Raw genomic sequence first — 14,408 nt, forward strand, 5'->3', positions numbered from 1 at the left:
GTGACATCCCCAGGCCATCGCGTGGGCTGACGCCAGGGCCGCCTTCTCTCCAACCACCAGGTGTGTCTCTGTGGTTTAGGACTGCTTTTCATGTTCTTCTTCTTTGTTCACACTGGCAGCAGATGACCTACCGGTGGCATCCCTGTGTCAGAGGCACATGCCAAGGAGTGTGGTTCCCACCCATAGGAGGCCGCAGGAGGGAGGCCAGACCTCCGGGAACTCTATACAACTTGGGCGGGGAGTGCAGCCCTCCCGGCCAAAGCTGAGACCAAAGACGCACCAGGCTTTGGGCACTAAACTAAGAAGGGGTTGGGGGGTCTGGAGGGAGGGGGAGGGACAAAAGAAGGAATTAGAGCTGTGTCCCCAAGTATCTGGCCCTCTGCCAGGGCTTTCCCACGAGGTCACATTTCAAGTGTGCTTGTGCATGTGCCTGTGCGTGCGTGTGTGCGTGCGTGCGTGCGTGTAGGAAAAAACTATATTTGACTAAGTGGGGGAGGCCATAGAGAATGTTGATTGATGGCGAATAATGGGTCCAAGATAGGCCTTTAAAAACTCGAGGCCAGGGCTGGGGTAACAGCACCTGCTGGGCAAACATGAAGACCTGATGTCGACCCCAAAACCCACATCAAAAAGCCAGGCATGGCTGCACATGTGCCTTTAACTCTCTAGCACTGGGGTTGTCAGAGACACGAGGATGCCCAAAGCTGACCGGGCCACCAGTCCAGCTGCAGGTTCAGTGAGAGACCTTGTCTCAAAGGACCATGGTGGAGTGTGAGAGAGCACACAGGAATAAATACATGTGCTAGTAGCCTGGGGGTGCACACCTGTGGTCCCGGCACCTGGGAGGCTAAAGCAGAAAGGTGGAAAGTTCGAGGCCAGCATGGGCTGCATAGCCAGACCCTATTTGAAAAAGAAGGTACATAAGCAACAGGCTCGCGTTTTGTTGAGGCTGTGGTTGCATGGGTCCACCACAAGGCATCCAGAAGTCAAGCTGTGACCGGTGGGCTGCTTGGATGTTCCTCTGTGCCTGGACAGACTGAAGAGCTACAAGGCCAGCCCCTTGTCTCACTCTAGTCACGGCTAGTCTAGGCCAGCACTGGGCAAGGCCCTGACAAGCAGGAGGTGACTGGGGAACGTCGGTGTCTGTAGGTCTCAGAAGACGGAGTGCTTACGGTAGGCTCCTCTCAGCTTGCCCGTACCCCCAGTCAGCACATGCAGGAGAACCCAGGGAAGGCCTCTGCGGAGCCGAGAGGGGAGAAGAACCCACTCTTCACAGGAAAGCAGGATATAGGTGACGTGCCAGATGACAGAGTTTGGGAGGCTGGACAGAAAGGCCAGGTGGGATGGACACCTTAGGGCTTGGCCAGAAGCTATTAGCAAAAAAGAGGCCAAGAGTAGCGTCTAAGAAGAGAGGACCTGGCCCACTGTGGGGGGGGGGGGGAATCCATAAGTTCGTACCCAGAAAGGTTGAGGCCTTAGCTGGGACCATCAACAGGCCCTTTCTCGAGGGAAAACCACCGCCCACTTCCTCGATGTCTGTGGGCAAAGGATGTTAAGAGCGCCTCCTTCTGGACATTCCTGGACTTACACTAACCATGTCGGAAAGGTCAGAAACAGCGGGCAATGGAGTTGATTCTAGAACATTCTGGCTGAACAAACTGCCGCGTTTTCTTTTGCTGATTAGGTGCTCCCGATGACCTCAGCACTGAACTGAGCAATGTTCTTAGATGGTCACGTTTAATCTTCATAACGGCCTGTGAGATAGGAGCTATTAGGTCAGAAGAAAGTGAGGGGGAGACACAATAGTCCCGAGTTCTCAAGTTATTTGGTAGCAATATTAGCCTCCAGCCAACATCTCTCTGACTCAAAAGTCCACTTTTAAACATGTTCTTAGACCTCTGTCAAGTCCAAGGAAAACTGAAAACCTCATCCTTGCCTCAGATCTTGGTAGCAGCTGCCTCGAAGGCTGGGTTGAGGGGGATCCTGAGTGTGGTGATGAATACGTGATGTCTTCCAGGAGAGCTGCAAGGGATTCAACCACAAATGGGTGGTGTTGGGCAGGGTGTGGTGGTTCTCACCTTTAATCCCAGCACTGGGGAGGCAGAGGCAAGTGGATCGCTTGTGAGTTCAAGGCCAGCCTGGTCTACAAAGCGAGTCCAGGACAGCCAAGGCTACGTAGAGAAACCTTGTCTCGAAAAACAAAACAAAACAAAAAGGGTGATGTCTTCCAGGAGAGCTGCAAGGGATTCAGCCACGAATGGGCAAGGAATTCAACCACAAATGTCCGATTGGTCTTAACATCTCACCTAGTCCAAACTATTGAGCCTTGTTATCTTCAGGAGACACTGAGGAAGGGATCAGGTCCAGTTCCCTCACCTCTTGTCTTTCTTCACCTGCTAAAAGACCTCAAAGGCACCTCAAATGTATTACCTTTAAATATGAACCCTTGATCTGTACCCCGAAATCCATCTCCCCCACTCAATAGATGGTCTCGATCCACTGAGGACACAGGCCTTGGTGTCGGACCCCCGCCCCCCCCCCGCCCCCCCCCCGTGCTTTCTTCTTGGGTTCCACACCTGAACTCTTAATCGCTCTCACTGGCTCTCCTTGTGAAGTAAGTTCCTAAATACAACCGCTTAGTCCCACCTCCATCCATAGCTGCTATCACCTGGAGCCGGCTACAGCCTGGCTTTCTCCACAGCTTTGCTACTTACGGCCTGCCCCTCAGCCTGAGGCCTCTTAGTATTCTCAGGGCACTTTTGCATAAAATAAACACAGGTGAGGGTGGGGGTGGTGGGGACACAGAGAGGGGAGGGGAGATCAGGGAATTGTCGCCCCTATCTCACTGATGAGAAAAATCAGTATTGTTGGCTCTAAACACACAACAGAGAAGCTGCCAGTGCTGTTACAGGCCATGGACCCTAGTGTGTCCCTCCGGCCCCCAGAGCCGTCCTATAGGCACATCCAAGTTTCAGGTCAGGTAGGAAGGATGTCAAAGAAGCAGGAAGTTACTCTGTTGGTCTTACTAGGGACCAGCCCAAAACTGACCACGTGATCCAATAGGCTTGCAGCATGGGTCACGTTCCTTTAGTGTATGGTGTCCCCTAGTGTTCACATTAGGAAGTACATACGATTATCAAAGCCGCTTCTGGGCAAAGGAGTGGGATTTGGAGGCTGTGGGAAACCTAGTCTAATCCACTTCCCAGGTGGCTCCCTCCTGGCTGGACTCGTCCATCCCTCAGTGAACAAAGCATGAGCTCAGGTATTTGAAGGGCAGGCTGCTCCAGCAAATTTGAGATTGACCTGGAAAGCAGTCTTTAGAAATGTGAAGTGTTCTTTATAAAAGGTTGAGTGGTATCCTAATGCTATATGCTCAGAGAAAATTCCACACAAAATGTACCTACTATCCATGAAACATGTCTTTGAAAATCACACCTACAAGCTGTAGCAGCCGTCCCTGAAGCCTGGCTTTGTTACTGCACTTGCTCAGCCTCGAAAGGGCTACACTGGCTGGCCATCCAGCGCTCCAATACATCTTTGTTGTTGTTGTTAGTGTGTGTGTGTGTGTGTGTGTGTGTGTGTGTGTGTGTTTGTGTGTGTTTTATTTTTTATTTATCTTTGCGGAGGGGAACAGGGAATATGTATGTGCACGTGTCCGTGTGCGTGTGTGTGCATGGGTGAGCTCAGATGCCCATCAAACTGGGCTTTGGGTAGCCATGAGCAGCCCAACATGGACACTGGGAGCTGAACTCAGATGCCCTGGCAGAACAATAAGTCCTCTTAACAGCTGAGCCTTCTCTCCAGCCCCATTTTCCTCTTCCTAAAGTAAAGTTTCATAAGTGTAAAAAAAACAATCACAAAGCCTCTTCTGCCGACCACCATGATGCACACCTATCGCCCCCGTACTGAGGAAGATGAGACTGTCACTCATTCACAGAGAGCTTGGGCTACTTTAGCAAGCCTCGGGCTAGCCTGGGCTACAGAGTGAGGCCTTGTCTCAAAAGAAAGCTTCCTTCCATCTGGTGTCTGGCCCGCCTGGTACCTGTTTCCATGCTGACAGATTATAAACAAGAACATTGCCGGGACCAGAGAGGTCACTGAATGTGCCTCAGGCCACACAGCAAATATTAATACAATTGGGTTTAGTGCTCAGGTCATCAAACCCTAATTTCCAAGTTCTCCTCTGATTCTAGCCACCCAGAGCCTCTGCAAAAAACTCCAACGGGAACACAAGTGAACAAAACCTTGAGGCGTAACTGTTGACAAGACATTTTAAATCTGGTGAGTTAGTTCCAGATTAGGCCTTGAAGTTGGGGAAAGGGTCTCGATGGTTCTGCCAGTGTCAGTTGGTGGGAACTAAGTTGGTAAAGCCACGGTGGAGAGCAGTTGGCCATGTTTGTTGAAATTTTAAATGTCCACATCCTGTGACCTAGCAGATCCATGTCGGGGCATTTTGTCTGAGCTGGAGGAACACACGCCCAGGTACACAGGGCTGAGTGGAAAGATCACTGGGGTGTAGGCCGTGGTTGGGGGGGGGGGGGAAACTAGACACAGTCAACTATTTATCCATGGGGATGGCTCAACTATGGCACACAGGAACCAGGGACGACCTCAGACTAGAAAGAGCCCTCTCTCGGTGTGAAGGGAGGAAAATTTGTGAGTCAGAGGTATTTTAGCGAGTCTGAAAGAAATTGCATTGGCACACCACTGGTGTAATTTAAATTTCATTTCAGGAAAACGTAGGGCTAAGGGATAGAGAAAGAAAGAATAAAAGAGGTGCAGAGAGGAGGTCCTCAGAAGGCTGGGCCACATCCTAGGTCCAAAACATCAGCCAAGGGCTCCGTCAAGGACGCCAGTGGGAAGTGGGTTTTGGAATAGACTCTGCTTTTCCAGAAGGTTCTGGCAGGCCTTTGAGCATTGAGCTGGATCTGGGCGTTCGAGTGTCTGCCCCTGCATGCCTTTCTTTGGCCTGCACACCTGGCAGCTTTGTCAAGAGCCCGGGAGGGACAGAGAAGGTTTGGAAGAGCTGCAGCTCTTACAGGAAAGAGACGGGAAGGAGGTTTCCGGTGAGAATGGCTCTCGCGGTCCCCTCCCACCATCTCTGCACCGATATCAGAGGCCTCCATATCCTGGGGCCCAGAATGCCTCAGCCCACCCCACCCCCCACCCCCCACCCCCCGCGACTGCACAGCAGGCTGAGGCCGGATGCTGGCCCAAGGTCACACTCGAGACAACATAAGGAGCCGCAGGCTCTTCCTCAAACAGCCACCATGCCCTGAAGCCCCCACTACTACTGTTCTCCAACTGTGGGCCCCCAGGAGTCCGTGATTAACAGAGGCTCCACCCACCCTTACATTTTTATTTACCTCTGCGTGTATGAGTGTTCTGCACTTGCCTGTGTCTACTCGTACCGTCTGTGTTCCCGGTGGCTGAGGAGCCAGAAGAGGGCATCCGATCCCCTGCAACTGGAGCTGCCATGTTGAGTGCTGGGAGCTGAACCCGGGTCCTCTGCAAGAATAGTGCTCTTAGCCACTGAGCCATCCCTCCAGCCCCGGAAGTCACCCTTTTAACAGGCACATCATTGGGCCTATCGACCCATCGCTACAGTCTTACTCAACCGCCCTTTCCTCACTCAGCCAGGAAGGCAACTGAGTACCCAGGGACAGCCACAGACTCGTTCCCTTCCCTGCCCCGGCTGCCTAGCAACAGATGATGGCATTCTTAGGATCTCCACGTTCTCCACGTCATACAAGAAAGCAGAACCCTGCACCATACAGCCTCCTTTTGTACTAGCTTTGATCCCTTGGCACAGTGCTCCCAAAGCTCACCCATGCCGTGGCTAAGTGTCAGGACGTCATTTGTTTGCTGCCGGATGGGAGTCCATTGAATGGACATACCACAACCTGCTTACCCGCTCATTCGTCAGCGAGAGTTTGGCTGTTTCCCCTTGTCAGCTGTGTAAAGAAGGAGACTATGAACATCCACACACGTGCTTTCAAATCTCTAGAACAGATCACAGCTAAGAATACGATGGCCAGGCTGGCTGGTAACTCTGCTCGGTTTTCAGAGAAGCGGACAAACCTGAAGCTGCACATCTCACACCCCTCTGAGCCTCAGCTGCCCTTTGGCAAAGCCTCGGTCTGCAGATTTACCTTCAGCCTGGCTGTGCGTGGCGAAATGAGGACATGGGGAAAGTAATGGATGTGCAGGAGCTACACCGGAAGCAGTGCGTGCATGCGCAGAAGCTACTCCGGAAGCTGAGGCGGGCATGCGCTAGAAATCGCTGAGTCTCTAGGACACCCAGTCTTCCTGCCCACTCCTTCACAGTCTGACAGAACCTACTCTTTCTGTTTCTCGTTTATTTGCCTAAACTTGAATGTCTCTAGATCGTTGCTACTTTTGAAACAAAATTCTGGATACACACACACACGTGCGCGCACACACACGCATGCACGCGCACACACACGCACACACTACACCATCACCCATAGTACATAACAGCAGAAATGCAGGAGTCAGAATCAAATACTAAGTGTTTTCCAAGTGTGAACTGGTCTAGCCTCAAGTTGCCGAGGGCTGAGCTCCTGAAGAAAATTCCCGAGAGAATGGCAAACTCCAAATATGGTGACACCAGTTCACTGGGGGAAACTTTGGGGTTATGAGATTGGTGTGGACAGAGTCGGAGGTCACATGTGAGATGGCCATTGTTTGTCTATACAGCGTCCCGCATCCCGTGCTGTGGCTACTTCCCCGACTGACCAATGAGGGCAGCCCATCCCTCTCTCCCGCAAAGCCTGGCAGGGACATGTGATCCAGGTCAGCCAATCAGAAACTTCTCTACTCCACAAACTCCCCAACCTCGACCTTAGCCACACCCACCTTTGAAGTTTCCAATGCGGTGGATTGTAGAATTTATGTTTTGCCTAAGCAGGTTTGGGGTACGCCCTTCTTCGTGTACCTCACTAGTTGACCCTTAAACTTGCTCTCCAAAACCCAAAGCCCTTGGCATGTGGGGTGTGTTCGGTATACGTGTTCATGTGTGTGCTGGTTTATGTGCTGGAGCGAGTGCGTACAGAGGCCAACTGTCAGCTCCAACGTCATCCTCAATTGTCCGCTTTATTTTTGGAGACAAGAGTCTCTTCACTGAATCTGGAGTTCACTGATTGGCTAGACCGGCCCAGAGACAGAGACCATTTAAGTAAAGACATTTTTATGACTGGTTATGAGGTGGGAGATTGTGTCGCGGGGTAAAGCAGTTCCCTTGCCCTCCCAAATCATAGCTGACCGGATCTTGCTGTTAGAGTGTGTGTCTTCCTGTTAGAGTGTGTATCTTCCTGTTAGAGTGTGTCTTCCCATGACCCTCTTGAAAACACACAGGCAGGAGGGGGCAGAAGAACAACGGAAGTGCTAGCTGGTTATCATAAAGTCTTTTGGCGACATAGTCCGCGGTGGCTGCTGTGGCTGTCAACTTGACCGAATCACCTAGGAGATGGTAGTGCTTCTGGGCATTCCTATAGAGGGTTATTTTGATTACAGTAACTGCCGTGGGAAGGCCCACCTATCCTCTGAGTGGGATGGCCCCTGGGTGGCGGGGGTGGGGTTGGGAGGAATCCTGGTATCTGTAAAATAGAGAAAGTAAACAGAGCGCTCACGCGGGTGCTTCTGCCTCTCTGTGCTTCCTGACTGCGGATGCAGAGTGTCCCGCTGCTGTAAGCCCCTTGACTTTCCTGCCGGAATGGACTTACCTGGAAGGGCGGAGTCAAAAATCAACTCTTTCGGGCCGGGCGTGGTGGCGCACGCACTCGGGAGGCAGAGGCAGGCGGATCGTTGTGAGTTCCTGGCCAGCCTGGTCTACAAAGTGAGTCCAGGACAGCCAAGGCTAACACAGAGAAACCCTGTCTTGAAAAAACAAAACAAAACAAACAAGCAAGCAAAAATCAACCCTTTCTCCTTTAAGCTGCTTTTGTCTGGGTTGTATCACAGAAACAGGGAGAGAAACTATGACGCTGACTCAGCGTAGGTGCATGCCTGTGGCTGCTGGGTAAACACCCTCGTGTCAATTTCTGATATGGCAGGGCAACCAAACCGCAGCTTCAAGGTTGTTTACCCCACCAAAGGGCAGTCTGGCCCCGCTGCACTTTCCTGGGTCTCTCACGTATAACTCCTTTACCTGCCTGATGTCTGATGAGAGCCTGTAAAATCGCAGCTGTGGAAGGAAGCACCACCATGAAGCCGTACTCTCAGACACTGAAGTCTATTAAGATTGAGTCATATGCCAAATTCAGCTCAGTAAACACTGAGTGGCTGTGCTGTGAGCCGGCTAGGAGCCAGGAGGGGCCTGAATCCTCTGCTGTGTGTGGAATGCTCCTGACCAAGCCCCAGACGTCTAAAATTTGCTTATTCACCACTCCCTGGACTGCTGCTATGTGCCAGGCCTTGCCATTGAAGCCGCATCAAGGAAGGGAGCTATTAAAAGCACACCCAAAAGGAATTTCTGTGAATTGTGGCCGAGTGCCACCAAAGGGGCTGTTAGAGTTTATCCCCCAGATCCATATAACCCTGAAGGCATCAGCTTTTGGAAATGAGACTGAATGGGGTGGGGTGGGCACATGGTATTCGGGTTGTGTGGGCTCAGCCCTCACAAATGGGTTTCTTTCTTTCTTTTTTTTTGTTTGTTTTTGTTTTTGTTTTTTGTTTTTTTGAGACAGGGTGTCTCTGTGTAGCCTTGGCTGTCTTAGACTCGCTTTCTAAACCAGGTTGGCCTCAAACTCACAGTGATCCACCTGCCTTTGCCTCCCGAGTGCTGGGATTAAAGGCGTGCGCCACCATGCCCGGCTCACAAATGGGTTTCTTGCCACCATAAAAATGGCTTCCATGAGGAGGGTTCTCCCTGCTCTTCTCCACCTAAGAACACGGTGTATCTTAAAGCATGATGCTGGCATACTGACCTTGGATTTCCCAGCCTCCAGAACAGAGAACCAAATCTCCGTGATTTAGACATTACCAGGTATTACAGTTTGAATATGAAATGTCCCCACGGCCCGACTTCACGGTGCTTTAGTTTGGTTTGGTAGCAGTTGTTGAGACATGGTTTCATGTAGCCCAGGCTGGCCTCCAACTCACAGTGTAGCCACAGATAAGCTTAGATTCTTGCCCCTTCTGCCTTCACCTCCTGATGTCTTGGGTTTCAGTCACAAGCCACTGTGTGTGTTTCATGCGTGCTGGAGAATCTAAGGCAGCGCTTCATGCATGCTAAGCGAGCGCTCTACTGCCCGAACCCCCATGCCAGGCTGCAGGCTCATGGTTTGAATGTTCAGCCCCCTGTTTGTGATGCTGTTTCTGGAGGGTGTGGGCTGGAAGAAATCGGTCAATGAGGATGGGCCCCTGGTTCCGACCCATTCGCTCTACTTCCTGGGATGCTACCATGTGGCCAGCCTCTAGCAGCCAGCATAAACTCTCACCCCCAGGAACAGGAGCCCACGTCACACTCTTGCTGCTATTCTACCATGCCCCCCTTTCCCCCCATCCCCCAATCCCCACCCCCATCCTCCCTACCCCCCCCTCCCCCGCTAGTGTCAAGTGAAGGCTTGGCTTAGGGAGTGTCATAAAATCTGAGACCCTGAGCAAGAATGGACAAAGGGACGGTAAACCAGGGAGGGAATTCTAGACACAGACACTAGTATTAGACAAGAGCAAAGACATGAGAGAGAGAAAGGGGAACTTTGTGACTGTGCCAGCGGGGAACTTGTGGGGTAGGCTGTAGCCTTTCGGCTACTAGGAAGTGACCCAGAATCTCTTTGTGGACTGGAGACTCCATGTAAGCCCCCAAGTCCTCAAGGTACAGGGTAGAGTCTGTGTTGGGGGGGGGGATGGTCTGATGTAGTTTTATGCTAATTACTGCTTGCTGTCTGTGTGACCTACTTTTTGTTTAATAAAAAGTCATCCCACCTGGGCAGGGAAAAGGAGATAGGTGGGGCTTAGAGAGAAAGGAATCCTGGGAAGAAGAAAAAGAGAAAGGAGAGAGACCTGAAGGGGAGAGAGGAAGGCCGCCATGGGTTAGATGGAGGAGAAGCACATGGCCGGCGTGGATGGAGAATCCGGCCCAGATGAAGAACATGAACAAGTATGTGGGATTATGGGTGGGAGGGAGCTTGACAGAAGTTATTGGAAGCAGATGGTATGGGATTGAGGCAGGGATCCCGTGCCCGAGGCCCTACTATGGAAAGCAGTTTAGAGGATTGAGATCTGCCCTGCCCCAGGTTAACTAAGGCTATTTTAAAATATAACAAGTGTCCGTGTCTTGATTGACTGCTAGCCAGACCTACAGGTAATACAGATAATTTTAAAAGCAATAGGCCTGTTCTATATGGATACGCTGAGATGGCGCTGCCACAGATGGAAAGTGCCCCTGTGACCCAGCAGCGGGAGTGGGGTGAGGGGTGGGGTGAGGGGTGACCCACATAAACCCTGGCGTGGCTTGTGCACACTGGCCTAGTGCTTCAAATAAGCCACAGGCTGGCTGTTCAGACTGGCTGTTCATACCCTGAGATTGGCTGACCCAGTCACACAGGCCTGCCAATGTCCCTGCCCCAGACAGCTGCCTAGGGCCCTGCTCTGTCAGACAGCTGGTATTGGTACCCACGGGGCAACGGGCCACAGCCAGGGGCTGTGATCTTTGCAAATCAGGAAGAGGTTAAAACTGAGGATTTTCCTTAACCGTCTAGAGAATGAATAGCAGAAGTCTAAAAAGCCACAGGTTTTGGGGGGGACAGACAGACAGGGTTCAAATGCAGCTGTCATTATAATTAGCTGTGCTACATATAAGCCATGGGTTTCACTGGGCAATGAGAAAATATCAACACTCCTCACTGTGTGGGGTCACAGGAGCAAACGTTAAAACATCTGTCTTGTGGCATTCTGCAGTGCCTCGGGGACAACAAGGACCAATAAAAAGTGCCACCAATGCTTATCAATAAAGTGACATCAGTAAAAAGGGCTGAGAATGTGGCTCGGTTTGTAGACCGCATGGCTGGCCACCCCCCACCTTCCCCTAAATCACATGCTTGTAACCCCAGCTTTCCCCAGAGGAGGAGGCAGGAGGATTGGAGGTACAAGATCACCAATCGGGTAAAATTCGCTTGTGCACTTTTAATGTATCCAAACTGTGGTCACAATAGTGTACTCTCAAAGACCAAGTGATACCTGGACACAGTTTCCTAACTGAAATGATGAGTTTCGGGCAGGGGATCATGGGAGAACACACAAGGCAGATTTGTGGGCAAAGAGCCAGAGGCAGACGCAGAGGCGGGGGAGGAAGACACCTCTGCCCCACAGCCACAGTGTCCTGGCTCAGTGGGCTTTCGGGTCTGAAAGAGTAAGACACTGAACGGCCCATGAGCCAATGTAAAGAAAGGCTGCTGAGACTGAAGACACAAAACTCATTTCTTTGTCTAAAACCTATAAAAGGCCCGTGCCTCTGCTTCTCAGGGTCTCCAACTCAAAAGAGCTTGGCAGACCCCACCGCGTCGGCTCAATAAATTTCTATGCATTTGCATCGACAACGGACTCCAACTCCGGAAATAGACTAGAAATTGCTCTAAAGGCCTCAGTCTTTTTTTTTTTTTTTTTTTTTTTTTTTAAGATTTATTTATTATGTACACAATGTTCTGTCTGCCAGAAGAGGGCGCCAAATCTCATTATAGATGGTTGGGAGCCACCATGTGGTTTCTTGGACTTGAACTCAGGACCTTTGGAAGAACAGCCAGTGCTCTTAACCTCTGAGCCATCTCTCTAGCCCCAAGGCCTCAGTCTTACACATGGTCTGCTGCCCTGGCCAAACTCAGGGCAACTTTTGGCTCCCACAAGTTCTGTGAAAATGCATCTCTCCCGGGAGCTGATGAGACACGGACTGAGAGCCAGGTGGGATCCAGGCTGAGAGCCAGCTCAGCGGCAGGACTGAGGCTCAGACCTTCCTCTCCTTAGCCTGGCCCTCTTTCATAGGCTTGGTCCCACCTGACCAGCTGCCACCAGTACCCAGGCAGGGGACTGAGTAGTGACCTGGGGCAGTGTGACCGTGGAATCGCAGGTTCTGAATGGGACTGAGTCTGAGTTTTATGCCTTCCAGCTGCATCAGCTCGCTGGGCACTCAGAAGGTAGTTTCCACATCCCGTAGAGGGGAAAGAGAAGAGAGGGACTAGGAGGAAAAGGAGGGGGAGAGAAAAGAAGGGGTAAGGGGTAAGGGGAGAAGGAAGGGGAAGAGAGGAAGGGGAGGGAACGAGATAGGGGAAGGAAGGGAAAATTCTGAATGCTCCATCATCAATCCTCCATCAAGGACCGTGTAATAAGAAGGAAGTGGCTCAGAACAGCTTCAGACAGAACCTTGGACAGATGTCCTGACCCGCCTTCTCTGAAGAGAACTAAGATGGGTTAATTAGGAACTTTCTAGACTTAACCTCATATACTGCAGAAGCTGCACTCCTCCCGTGGACTGTCCCATCCCAAAGCTTCGGCCCTCTTGTCTGTAGCTGCTTGGATTCACAGGAAGCAGCTTGTGCTTTTTCTAGCCAGCGCCCGGTTAGACTCAGTAAATAAAACTTTTCATTTCAGAAATCCCTCCACCTCAAGGGTTTGAGATTATCACAGCTTTGATTAATTTTAGAATTAAAACTGACTTCTCTCGTTGAAAATTGGGACCTGTTACTTTGTACACAGATTTAATTTTTTTTTTAAATCAAAAATTTTAAACTTGATCAGAGAGAAGAGGCCTTTAAAAGAAAACACCGGGAGCCAGTTGTGGTGGCGCACACCTTTAATCCCAGCATTTGGGAGGCAGAGACTGGCAGATCGCTGTGAGTTTGAGGCCAGCCTGGTCTACAAAGTGAGTCCAGGACAGCCCTACACAGGGAAACCCTGTCTCAAAAAATCAAAACCAACCAACCAACCAAGCAAACAAACAAAAAACACTGCATGGGGTGGTGACACAGACTAGCAATTGGAGCTATGTGTGGGGGGGGGCGGTGGGGTGTGTGTGAGACAAAAGCAAAGCCTGTCTGGGTGACAGAGTGAGTTCAAGGCATGAGACACGGCCTCAAAATAAAAGATAAAAAGAGCCCTGGATGTACATCTGGGTGGCACGATGCTTGCCTAGCATGCCTGGGGCCTTGGATTCAATCCTCAATACTGCCAAATAAATAATGTTTTAAAATCCTGTTAGGCGGGGCGGGGGGAAAAAAATCCTGTTAGGGCTGGAAAGATGGCTCAGGGGTTAAGAGCACTGGCTGCTTTCCCAAAGGACTTGGGGTTCAATTCCCAGCATGCACTTGGCTGCTCACAACCATCTCCGACTCCAATCCCAGGGGATCTGATACCTCCCTCTGGATTAAAATTCCTCTACAGGATGGCTAGCCCAGCGACCTAGGATAGAATCAAACACAACCAGGTTGAGGCTGGGGGTGGGGGATGGGGGAGTGAGTGTGTGTGTGTGTGTGAAGTCAATGAAATGATTCCTAATGCGCTATCACTGTAGCCCAGAACCTGGCACAATTGTCATCGTTGTGTTGGATGAAAAGAGGCACCTTCCAGCAACTGGTGGGAGCAGACGCAGAGACCCACAGCAAGGAGGATCCTGAGGAAGAGGGGAAGGGAGGATTGTAGGAGCCAGAGGCCACAGAATCCATTAACCGGGGCTCACAAGGGCTCGCAGAGGCTGGAGTGGGAAATCCGGGAGCCGTATGGATCTGATCTCAGTCCTCTGCATACATGTTATGTAGCTTAGTGTTTTTATGGGACTCCTAACAGCGGAAGCAGGGGCTGCCTCTGCCTCTGCCTCTTCTGCCTGCTTTTGGGACCCTTGTCCTACTCCTGGGCTGCCTTGTCCAGCCTTACTGTGAGGGGAGGCGCCTAGTCTTACTGCAGCAGTTTGATGTGCCATGTTTGGTTGCTATCCCTGGGAGGCCTGCCCTTTTCTGAAGGGAACCAGAGGAGGGGGGAGTGGATCTGGGAAAGAGGGAAGGCGGGAGGGAGGGGGAAGAGCTGGGAGGGGTGGAGGGAGGGGAAACTGCAGTAAGGATGTAATATATGGGAGAAGAATAAAAGATGGGTGGAAACCAATAAATTAGCCTTTGGAGTGAAATAGCTAACTACTGCCTTTAAGATGCTTCCTCTCTGGGGCATTGCTTGAGTTTCTGTGGAAGAACAAGCAAAAAGCCAAACCTGTAGCCGGGCATGGTGGCACACGCCTTTGATCCCAGCACTTGGGAGGCAGAGGCAGGCGGATCGCTGTGAGTTCAAGGCCAGCCTGGTCTACAAAGTGAGTCCAGGACAGCTAAGTTTACACAGAGAAACCCTGTCTTGAATAACAAAACAAACAAAAAGCCAAACTTGTTTTTTCTGAGTCGGAAGGGAACACA

General features: G+C 51.2%; 1 long non-coding RNA gene across 3 annotated transcripts; it reads right to left on the reverse strand.

The window, feature by feature from the left end:
- Positions 1-528: 528 nt before the first annotated feature.
- LOC311601053 lies at positions 529-5,654 on the reverse strand. 3 transcript variants are annotated; one of them, XR_014780443.1, is made up of 3 exons: positions 5,396-5,654; positions 1,589-1,754; positions 529-1,321 (listed from the first exon to the last, which is right to left on the reverse strand). It is a non-coding gene; the product is annotated as an uncharacterized lncRNA (long non-coding RNA). The 3 variants fall into 3 exon arrangements; XR_014780444.1 differs by having other exon boundaries at positions 529-1,370; XR_014780445.1 differs by having other exon boundaries at positions 529-1,370; positions 5,367-5,654.
- Positions 5,655-14,408: the final 8,754 nt, after the last annotated feature.

The sequence above is a fragment of the Acomys minous genome (genome assembly GCF_964271855.1).
Source record: "Acomys minous genome assembly, chromosome: 6".
Taxonomy (NCBI): Eukaryota; Metazoa; Chordata; class Mammalia; order Rodentia; family Muridae; genus Acomys; species Acomys minous.